Below are 11591 nucleotides of genomic sequence, written 5' to 3'. Positions count from 1 at the left end.
TATGTGTCTAGTATACTTAGCTAACCTTAGAATCATAAGATATTAAGTTTGGAAAAAGTTATGTAAGTTTTGGTGAAGATTGTTCTAAGATAGATTTTATAAGGGCATGTTCTGGTAAACTTTTTATATCTCTTAGAAAAGTTGTTATTCTAAGAAGTTGAAGTTGAAGATGTGAAGAAGACATTCTGGAGATGGCATAGCTAAGCTCGCTGATCATAATGATATGTGTATGGAAAGATATTTAAGTTGCAAGGTGAAAGGTTAATGTTATCGCTAAGTGCAACATGTTCTTAATATGGTCCTATAATAATTAATTGAGAAGGTGTAATAGCTGACTTAAGAAAATTTTTTATGGATTCAGTATAAAAGGACATTTTCCTTTATCATGTATGATAGATGTATGAGATGTATGAATGATTGCAAGAAACACAAAGTGCAAAATGAAAAGATAAATAGAGCAGAGTGGAAGTGAAAGAAACTTCATTACCAAGGTTTTATTGTGTGATTTGAAGTTGGATACTTGGATCCAAGGTTCATGACCTAGTCTAAAAGGTTAGACAATGATTAGTTTGGTTGAAAAGATAGAGGAAATAAGTTAAAGTATAGTACATACGATTATTCTACAAGGAATAGTTGAGAGATTAGTTGAACAGTGAGTTCAGTGATATTGCCCCAGAAGCTATTTGGATAGTGGGTCCTTCTATCTTCGACAACTCCTAATAGGGTTGGAATCTTCTAACAAGGATTCAATGTGTCCTAACAGGGACTCATATGTACTAAATGTTTTAATAGACTCCTAATAGGTTCCATCCTCTAACAAGGAATATTTATATTAGTACATCATCTTGTGGACATCATTCCCACCAAGGTTTTCCCTCTGATCAAGGGTTTCCTTAGTTAATAGATTTGGTGTAATTGTGTATATGCATCTTGTTATGGTTGTTTTTTACTTTGGTTGAATGCTTAAGATTATTTAAGGTGGATAAAGGTTTTAATTATTGGATAATGGATTCATCGCACCACCATCCCCTCCCTCGTTATCTTGGTGAACTATTGTTTCTAATAAATCTATCTCATGACTCTCAACATTCATGACCCATATAAAAATATTGAGTATGACTATGTGAGATATATTATTGTTAAAATGAAAGAACAAACTGAAATTGCTTAGAGAGGGGAATTGGGGAATTTAATGTTCCACCACTACTTATTATTGATGCATCTGATTTTATATAAGAACATTGGCTACTTTCACTCAGATATCACTGATCAAACTTCAAACTTTAATGGATATTTTCCAATTTAGCTATGGGCCTAGGTATGGGATAGACACTATTCTTATTCTAGTTATGTGTCATTTTTCAATCATTTTAGTTTTGTTGTTATGAAGATGTTAGGTGCCTTGTAAGTTAGGGTCCCAAATACTTTTAAAAGATTTTTGAGACCTCCCTTATTGTATGATGATGGAGAATTAGATGATAAATAAGGAGATGTGTATTTTTTTTTTAAAAAATAGTAATGAGAGTTTTCACTTGTCCTCTCCACACATATTTCCAAGATACATACCTAATAAATTGGAGATAATAGAATTCATGTTGCAAATAATTATGATGGATAAGGAATATTTAGGTCCTAAGTTACACAAAGGAACTTTCCTATGTATGTGTTTTAAAATTAGTGATTTATCAATTGAAAAATAGGTCATAGGTTAGATACATGTTCTTTTAAGACACTATAACCTATCCCCTACTCCTTATAGGATCTATGATAGTGAGAATGGAGTTAGAAATGCTTTGAAAGAAATCATAAATTTCACTCTCCCAAATAATAAGGAGTTCCCCCAAGAAGATATAATAAAAAATAATCTAATTGAGAGTGATTTGGATGAAAGGTTGAGGAAGTATGAAGATATTTAGAGGGTGGAAAAGGAATTGAAGAGAAATGATCCCACCTTCAAGGGTTTTTATTTGGATATTGCTTATCCTTTCAGATTGGAGAAATTTTTAGATAATTATGACCATATAATGTCTTAGTTGACTCAAACTCCAATAGGAGAGTATGAAAGAGTGAACCCAAAATCCCTTGAACTAGATGTAGTTATAGAGGAAATAGATAATCAACCTGAGGCATCCACCAAGGTGGAAAAGGGGAACAAAAGGCATAAAAGTATACATATGCCTAAGAAGGTTAAGGAGAGGAATTTGCAACTAATTCCTATGAAAAGTCAATATTTTATTGATATTAGGAAAAGTTTCCTACAAGAGAAGATTAAGGTATTAGAGAGCTCTTTGATAGATCTATAGTTAACTACTACAAGATTGGATGACAGAATTATTTAAGCTGAAAAATTCCTATAAGACAATGATTTCATTAAGTCAGAAGAATTTAAAAGCTTCTTAGATAGAGTCAAAAAAAGTGATTTAAAACTAATAATGAAACCAAGGGAGTTGGAAGAAAATAAAAAGGAGCTTATTGATAAATCACTGGCATATGATCCTGATAGTGAGACAATGACAATAAATGAGGTAAGATACCCCATGCAGAGGAGTGGAATGCTATCTGGGGACAATACTTTTTCTAGACCAAATCAAATGATAGGAGAAGTCAATTTCATATGAGGCATTTGAAGCATAGGGATCATATAGGGGTTCTTTATTTAACATTGATACAAAGAAACTTGTTGTGTGAAGCATTTCTCCTAAATCAAATAAACCTAGATTAATGGATGTATAAGATACAACTCAAGGAAATATGTTACTATGGACATTACAATAAACTACTAGTAATAAGATTTCTAGCATAATGAAACATTATTCTTTTATGAATGAATCCAAGGTTGATTAGATTGAGAATCAACTTGCAAAAACATTTAGGGAATATACAGATATTGAGAAGTTGAATGAAGAAGAGCTCAAGAAGAATTATGTGTTTGAACATAGGGGTAAAGAGCTTTGGGGTAAAGTACAAGAACTAGAAAGTGAAGTTGTTTCTTTGAATGAGAAACTCAAGGCTCAAGAGGAGAGTAGAGAAGAGGTGAGAATTGAAGATCCTAAAGGGACAAATGAATAAGCTACCCTAATGTTTAAAGAAAAACCAGTTGAAACTGAACATATAGTTTCTAAAATGGAGATTGAAGCAAGAGTCAAAGCAATCAATCAAAGGTGGATTTTTTGGAAGGGATTCTATCTCATAGATTGAAGGCATTAAAAAGAATATCCTAATAGGTTCACAATTTCTTCATTTCTTTACAAAATGTAGAACATGTGTACAATGAGGCTTTGACATGAATTTTTTCTATTTTTAATCAATGGGTCCCTTACACTTAATTCTTTGATAGACTAATTATTTTGATGGAAAACAAGCCAAAACTGACTGATAAAATATTCATTGTGAAGGAAGCATTAGAGATGGTGAGAGAATCAATTGAGTTATTTATAAATATGTTGCAAATAATTAAAGGGAAAATTAAGATAATGAGTGAGGTTATTGAAATTTTCATTCCCTCCATTGATGATGAGGAAAATAAGTTAAAATACTGGCAGCAGTGGTCAACATCCTTTGATCATGTTTTGACGTTAGAGAAAGTTGCAACATTTTTTATGTGGATGTTAATGAAGACTCATTTTATGATTTGATTGATGTTATGTTCAAGATAGAAGTGGATATGAATAAATTTTTTGTAGAATCAAAATCCATGACAAATGTCAGGTGGAGAAAGTTTTTTAATGATTTGGATGTAGTTAGAGGCATTGAATGGCCAACAAAGAGAGAGGTTAATGAATGGGAGGCAATTGGTGAGATCAAGGCTTTGCCCATGAGAAGTAGTTAAAGGAAAAATGAGGAAGAAAAATGTAAGACAAAATAGAGAAAGGGAAGGAATCATATCAAGGTATATTATCTTTGCATTAACTTGCTATAGATACACCTACACTATAAACAAAGATTGTACCTGAACATGAAGGTGCCAACTGTCAAATTTTGAACTACTTCCCAAATCAGTCTTATTGCAAAGAATATTTCTAAAGAAATAATTTTTTTCTTTGTAACTTATTTTATAATGAGTCATGTAGTGACATTTTTCCTTCCAAAACTAAATCTGGTTGTAATCCTTTTCTAGAAAAGGGTTTCCAAGATTGGGAAAGAGGGTTTGAAGTCTAATGATAGAATGAACCTTGTCATTTAAGTTAGTCCTATTTTTATGTTAAATCTTGAGATGTTTTAGCTTGTTTTTCTTGGAATTGTGAAGTTAATGAAAAGTTAGAATTTATCCTATATATTTTCATAGTCTCGGATCAAAAAGTATGTACACTTCTCAAAGAGATTAATACAAGGAATGTTGCAAGGCATATGTATCTCAAATTTTTGTCTCCATTTTCATGCTTTGTGGTTTTGAGTATGAATGAGCATGTTTTAATTTGTTCAAATACAATTTAAAAACATTGTATATCATTTCATTGTTTCTTTTAATTCAAGGATTTAATTAATTTCTTCTATGGAATGATAGGGTCATCATAAGTAGAGAATTTGGAGGTCAAAAATTAATACATTTAATTGTGAGTCAATTAAAATAGAACTATTAATTTGAGTTATGTGACTTTGTTATGACAATGGATTAGTCACTAGTCATTAGTTGAAGAATCAAGAATATGAATCTTAGGTTTGCATGAGTTAATTTTTAAATCAAAATCATTTTATATTGTTGTCAAAATGGGATACAAAGTTGGTCACCACTTGTTGCAATTGCATGTCAAGTTTATCGTTAGCTACTATAAGTTTGTCATTGAATTGAAATTACAAGAAGTTTTAAGGAAAAAAAATTATTGTGAGGGATTTGTGAAATAAAGATTTATACATAAATTGTCAAAATATTAGGTTGACCCCCCTGGGCTTAGAAAATCCTAAATATTAGAAATCATCAATACTTTGTTAGTTAGCCTAGGCTCAAATAGGATGTACCAGGCATGTAAAGTAGCTAACCCCTAGGTATTATTATATTTGGTGTCTCCTGGTATTATTAATCTATTAAATCAGAATCCAATAGGAGGAATGGAATACCTAGATGGAATATTGGTAATCTAAGCATCAAAAGAAAAAGTGAAGTCTAAAGTGGAGAAGAACATATCCCCTATCTCTAAGAATATAACTACTTTGATCCCTTCTTCTCATAGAACCTAAAAAGATTCTCATCTTGTGACTAATAAGGGAGAAGCACTCAACCTTGATTCTCATTATCTTAACCTAAGAAAGAACATGCAAATGATTTTTTAACCCATGCCTCATAATGTTGTCATAGACTCTTTCAATTTTCACAAGTGGCCCTTCATTGAGATTAAGGAAATTATGTTTAAGCTCAAGAACTTACCAGTAAATAGGATAAAATAAATTATGGTCTATGGATTGAAGAGGAAAAGAAATCTCTCATTGAGTGTTTGAACAAGGTAGATAATACCATGAATACTATGAAGAAGGACCAAGATGGGAGAACAAAAGAAATATTTAAGGTGACTTTTAAAGCTTAAATGATGATCCCATTTCACTTATGATCCTAAGTGATGAAGTCATTAGGGTCATTTCAAATTCTCTAACACTATAGTCACCAAAATGGAAAGTACCCACTAAGATAGGGTTGTTCTTGATGTGGATGATGTTGATGAGGATAAAGAGGGTGAGGGTACTAGACCTAGAATGAGAACTAGGAAAATTTTGAAAAGGAAGGAAACTATAACTTCCTAGGACATTCAAGACATGAAGAGAGTTTCCCTTAACATGAATCAATTGGAGGGTGAAGTTGTGTAGGCTATAAAGAATTGATCTTAATGTTTCTTGGCATGTTCCATGTTTTGGTCTATTTACTAGCTTAATGCTAGTTTTTTTTTTTTGGTACTACCAATGTTAGATATATCTTTTTTTTCTTTGTAGCCTTTTTTTTCTTAGGGTTTTTATCATGTTTTTCTTCATGAAGATATTTTTTTGTACACAGGGTTTTGGGTCCCTTCAAAATCTATTTGTTTTGTAATAAAAGACATTAGAACAATTTAAAGAGTTTCCATGAAGATATAAAGGATTGATAATAGATATAAGTTATTTGTTGTTGATTGACAGATGTTTATAGTAGGTAGAAAAAGTTAAAATTTTATCAAAAGTAAATTTGTTTGAAGAGGAATGTGAACTTAAAAAAGCTATTCTTAGAAAATAAGTCTTATTAATTGTTAAATAAAACTAAAAACATTTTTTGTTAAGAGAAACAAAAATATTTGTAACATTTAATAAAGTACATACTATTTGTCAAAATCTAATTCTAAAGAGATGCAAACAAATTAGTAGATCATTTTAAATAATAGAAAATTGAAGACACACAAAAATGTCAAAGTAAAGTGATTTAAATAATTATTAGAGTATCATTTTAAAATATATCAACAAGGTGGGTGAATTTAAATGTTTTATTTAATGGGAGAGAGTGGTAAAAGGGAGAGCAAAAAAATGAGAATTTAATGTATGTGAAAGATGATTTGAATAATAATTAGCCAATATTAAAAAGGAATACGACATTTTAAAAGAATAAAATAGGTCACAATACAAATAAATACTAATCTTAGAGAAGAAATTAATTTTTGATCAAATGACTGAAGCATGTATGAAGGAAAATCAATTTCTAAAGTTCACATGAGAAACTTTACTCCATTCTATAATTTTACTATCATATTTTAACTAATATTTATGCTTTGACTTTTTTTAATACTTAATATTTTATTCCTTTTTTATTTAATGGTATACTATACATACATACATGTATATTTAAGTATTGTATTTAAGTTTGTCTTAGAAAGTAAAGTCCACCCACATAACTGGTGGGGTAGGGGGTGAATCAATTTTGAGAAATTCAAACTTATATATAACTTATTAGCTTTGATGTTAATAATTGAAACAATGAAACAAAACAATAATTAAACCATACATAGTGACACAATGATTTCTTAGCTAGGGAAACTATCAATTAGAGGGAAAACCTTAGTGGGGATAGCACCTACAAAATTATGTACTAATATAATTGTTCCTTGCAAAATGAAGTGACCCTATTAGGAAGCAATTACAATGTAATTAATACATTAATCCCCTAGGATACTTTGAACCCTTGTCAAAAGGTTTCAACCTTGTTAAAGGTGATATGAAGACAACTAAACCTACTGTCCAAATTGCTTTAGTCAATAATGAAATGTAGATCTTTAGGATAATATATCCAAAAGATTGATACATAGTTGTCACACAATAGCTATAATATCCAATTACTCTAACCACCAAGGAAAGCACGTTTCATTTATATGGGCTTGTCTTAAAAAATAATTAAGTCATCCTGTTAAGGAATATACACATTCTAATATAATAATAGTTTTCCCACATGCTACAATATATTTAACACTTTCCCCAATAAAGATCAACACATTTTAATAATAATATTAACTGGCAGTAAAACATATCACATATTTTGTGTATACAGCCTCTCCATAATGATCTTTAAGATATGTCATCATAGTAGCATCATGAACATGTTTTGAATCACAATCCAAGATTGCTAACCTTTGTTTCATCTCACTAATAAGATAAAACCAAATTACCAATAGTTATCTACTAGAATTTCCTACATATAGTCTACTACTATTCTTCACCAAATAAAGTGTAACTCAATATGAATGTAAGAAAACATACATGTAGAATCTATACTCATATGTGAAAATAATCCTAAGCTCGCATATCTTAACATGTTCTGTGCCAACTTTGTTGACTCATCAAATCTCTTTAATGTACAAAATATTTGTCTATCATGAACTCAAACATGTATGTTCTCATTAATGAAAAACTTGTCACTAGCAACATATCCAAGTGCCAACTAGACCTGTACAATCCTAAAAATATCCCCCTTTAGCATTGATGGAAACATATGATGAAAAACCATCAAACCAGAGATTTTTTGAAATTCTTTAGCATATTTAGCTTCCCAAACAATCTCTTGTACAAATACAATTTTATGTATATTTTATATATCAGTAGTTCCTCCCCCTTTGGATTTATCTACACCTTCAGGTTTATCTCCCCAATTAATTTTTTCATTACATATTTCCCCCCACTTTGGCATCAATGACAAATGTGTCAATATTCTAATTAGAGAATATGAAGTACTCACATTATTGGGTCAAGCCAATCTAAAAATGATACAAGGTACAAATAGACACTATTGTACTACAAAACATTTCACAAAAACACTTGTGTAATTTTTCCATTATGACCACTCTCCCATAGGAGTAGCAGCAGGAATCACACCTAGATGTATGGATAATGCTCTAATATTACTAGACTGATGGAATGCTACATCATTTACTCTATATCAAGTGGGGGCATTAACCCCAATCATACCTCTAAGGTACTCAAAAAAAAATTTAGCCAATGTTTTTGTAAATATATCTTCTATTTGTTCCTTTGTACTCACATACTCTAGTCTAATCTCCTTTTTTATAACACTTTTCTCTTAGAAAATGATACTTAATAGAAACATATTTAGTCTTTAAATATAAAACTAGATTCTTTGGCACACTTACAGTACTTGTGTTATCACAATGAATAATTATAGGTTCTAATAATTCAGTGCCAATATCATTCAACATTTTTTCATCCACATAATTTGATTATGTTTTTTCTCTACTATAACATATTATGCCTCTATTGTGGATCTTGATATACAATCGTGTCTCTTACCAAGCTAAGAAATCAATATTTCTCCTAAAAGGAATGCACCACCACTTGTAATCTTCCTATCATATACATTACCTACCCAATCAACATCAGTATATCCACATAGGGTAAAATCATTAGATTTTTCATACCATAAACCAAAGTCTAATGTTTCCTTAAAATATTTGAATATGTCTTTTAGGAATTTTTGCATTTATGGAGCTCTATATAGAAGTCATAGAGTGCAAAGTGGTTGAAAAGAGCTATTTTAAAATGTTCCCTAGGAACTTGTTACAATCACCGCCAAATAGTTACTCACAAAAAAAAAGTAATTTTTGCACAAATGGACCAATTAGCAACCAAGAAACTAAAAAAATGATCAACTATTAGTACATATGTGATCAAGTATTATAACATGTTTTATCAACTAGTATTACATGTATTATCATTTTTTGGGGGGCTTTTTAAAAGTAGTAATTAGGGGGATCTATAATGATATTGTATCAATCATTGGACCCCCGATAGCTACTAGGTCTCTTCCCCTAGGTAGCTTCTAGTTCTCTAGGGAGTTCAGTTATAATTGCACTAGCAACAATATTTATTGAAAAACTAAAAATAACGATAAGGTTTACATCAACTGTCGTACTCTTGAGAGGAGATATATCTAGAAGAATGACTACCTACATTACCACTCTGGTTGTTAAACACACATAACACAAATATATATAGTTGGTTAAGTGGTTGAATTTTCATTTGGATGGCTCAATCCCTTATGTCATGTCACCATTTGAGGCATGTAAATAATCCATAATTTAGGGAAATATCAAATCAGAAGTTGATGAAGATAATATTTTTGGTATGCATATGGGACGTAGCAACCAAGTCAGGGGGTAGATGACCACTGCCTATTTCTAGAATGTCATAAAACCTTATTTATGATGACAAATCTAGATGTGCCTCTTAAGATCTCATATGGTTGGGATAATATGAGATTGTATCAATTTTTTACAATGGGGCAATGCAACTCTCTACTATTGATCTTGTTTAGTTTAAACTTATGGTCAATAGTCATCGGATCAAGCTTTATTACAAACCTTATAGTAAAAAGGAGTTCCTAAAAAAAATTCAATTTAGAGAACATCCTACATATTTTACAACACAAGACTCTAGCTCACATGCTCAAATTATGGCCTCTCTTTGAAATTATTTGAAGGTTTCATAATAAACATTTCCCCTTATATATGAAAGTAAATTTCTTCATAATAAATGTCACTTCATCTTTTGTCCACACCACCTTCCACATCATATCATTATGCCAATGAAAGGAAAATGTGTGACAAATATAATTTCACATCAAGGAACCCAAAAGGATAAGACAAATTGATACAAATTTTTTTAACATCTTTTGCTTGCTAAGTTCACTTAATCATAGATGTAAAGTCCTAATTGATTCCCTAATGCCACCCTTAAACAACATTATTTAATTTCCTTCCCAACTTTTCATCCTTACTACTTAAGTTAATTTATCCATTAGTTTTAAATCTACTTAGGAATTAATACATTATCCATCCTAATATCCCTTTCCAATTTAGGAACTAATGTCCCAGTCCTTACAATCAAATGTATCTACTTAACATGCAATAAATATACATGAAATATATTTAAACCATCAACCATGCATGTAAACGAAATCACCTTCTACTTTCTAATAACATTATGAAGAGTACATGGCTCTTTATTTCATCATACATTCATCTAAATCCAAAACATACAATATTCAATATTTCTCCTAGAGATATCATTTACCCTCATTAAATATCTTTTCATTTCATTATATAGATACATTTGACTTGTTCTTTCTTCAAGGTTTTATAATACAATATTACATAAACTTCTTCCAATGAAATGCAACAAATAGAATTCAAAAATCAATCTTCAACAAATACTCAACAAGGATCCATATAAGCCATCCATGAAAAATTGACCACTACCTCAAAAATATCTTACCACCCAATCACGTGGAGCCATAAATGGTCCATTCATGTAAGCTAGGAGACAATACCATGATCCTCATAAGCTCTAAGATAATCTAAGGCTTATACCCCAAAAATCAAAGTACAAAGATATCATAAGGCCACACAATGTCCAAAATGAAATCATAAGGCAAATAGATGACCAAAGGAAAAATCACATGTGAGAGGTTTGACCACATCTAGGTGAGTGTCATCATAGTTTCCTATATGTTGGGATTAGCCTTCTAGGGAGCCAAATCATCATGAAACATAGAATGTCCCTACATGAGTACTCCAATGGGGATATGTATGACATGCCATAGTACATTTCTATAATATTAGGATGAACCTTCCAATCAGCCAAACCATCCTACAACACAATGTCCCTACCCAAGTACTCCAACATGCATGATATCTAATTATCTTGATTAATGTGAATTATTGAACCCCCATAACCCATTAATTTTATTAATGTTTCCACTTGATTACAAAAACTCACATGTAGAGCTAACCTACACACGACCAAGTAGTATCTAAAGCATAGGATCCTCTAGTGGCCACTTTTGTACCCCAACACTTATGGTGAGCCACTCACCTAGAGCATATACCCTAATCACAAATATAAAACCACAAACATAAAAGAGTTTAGGGAACAACATTCCTAGGGTCCCATACCCCTAGTTTAAACAACGCCCAAACTCATCATATATCCATCACAACACATAAACAATCAAAAGACACGTTGATGATAAACATATGTCTTTACTATATTTTTCAATGATAAATATAAATGGTATACATCACATAAAAAATTACATGCCTCTGATATCTTAAACAATAATTAAGAGCATGAAA

Source organism: Cupressus sempervirens, chromosome 3 (assembly GCF_028749045.1).
Source record: "Cupressus sempervirens isolate cs-2001-9-10 chromosome 3, ASM2874904v1, whole genome shotgun sequence".
NCBI classification, from domain to species: domain Eukaryota; kingdom Viridiplantae; phylum Streptophyta; class Pinopsida; order Cupressales; family Cupressaceae; genus Cupressus; species Cupressus sempervirens.
This window is presented reverse-complemented; position numbering follows the sequence as displayed.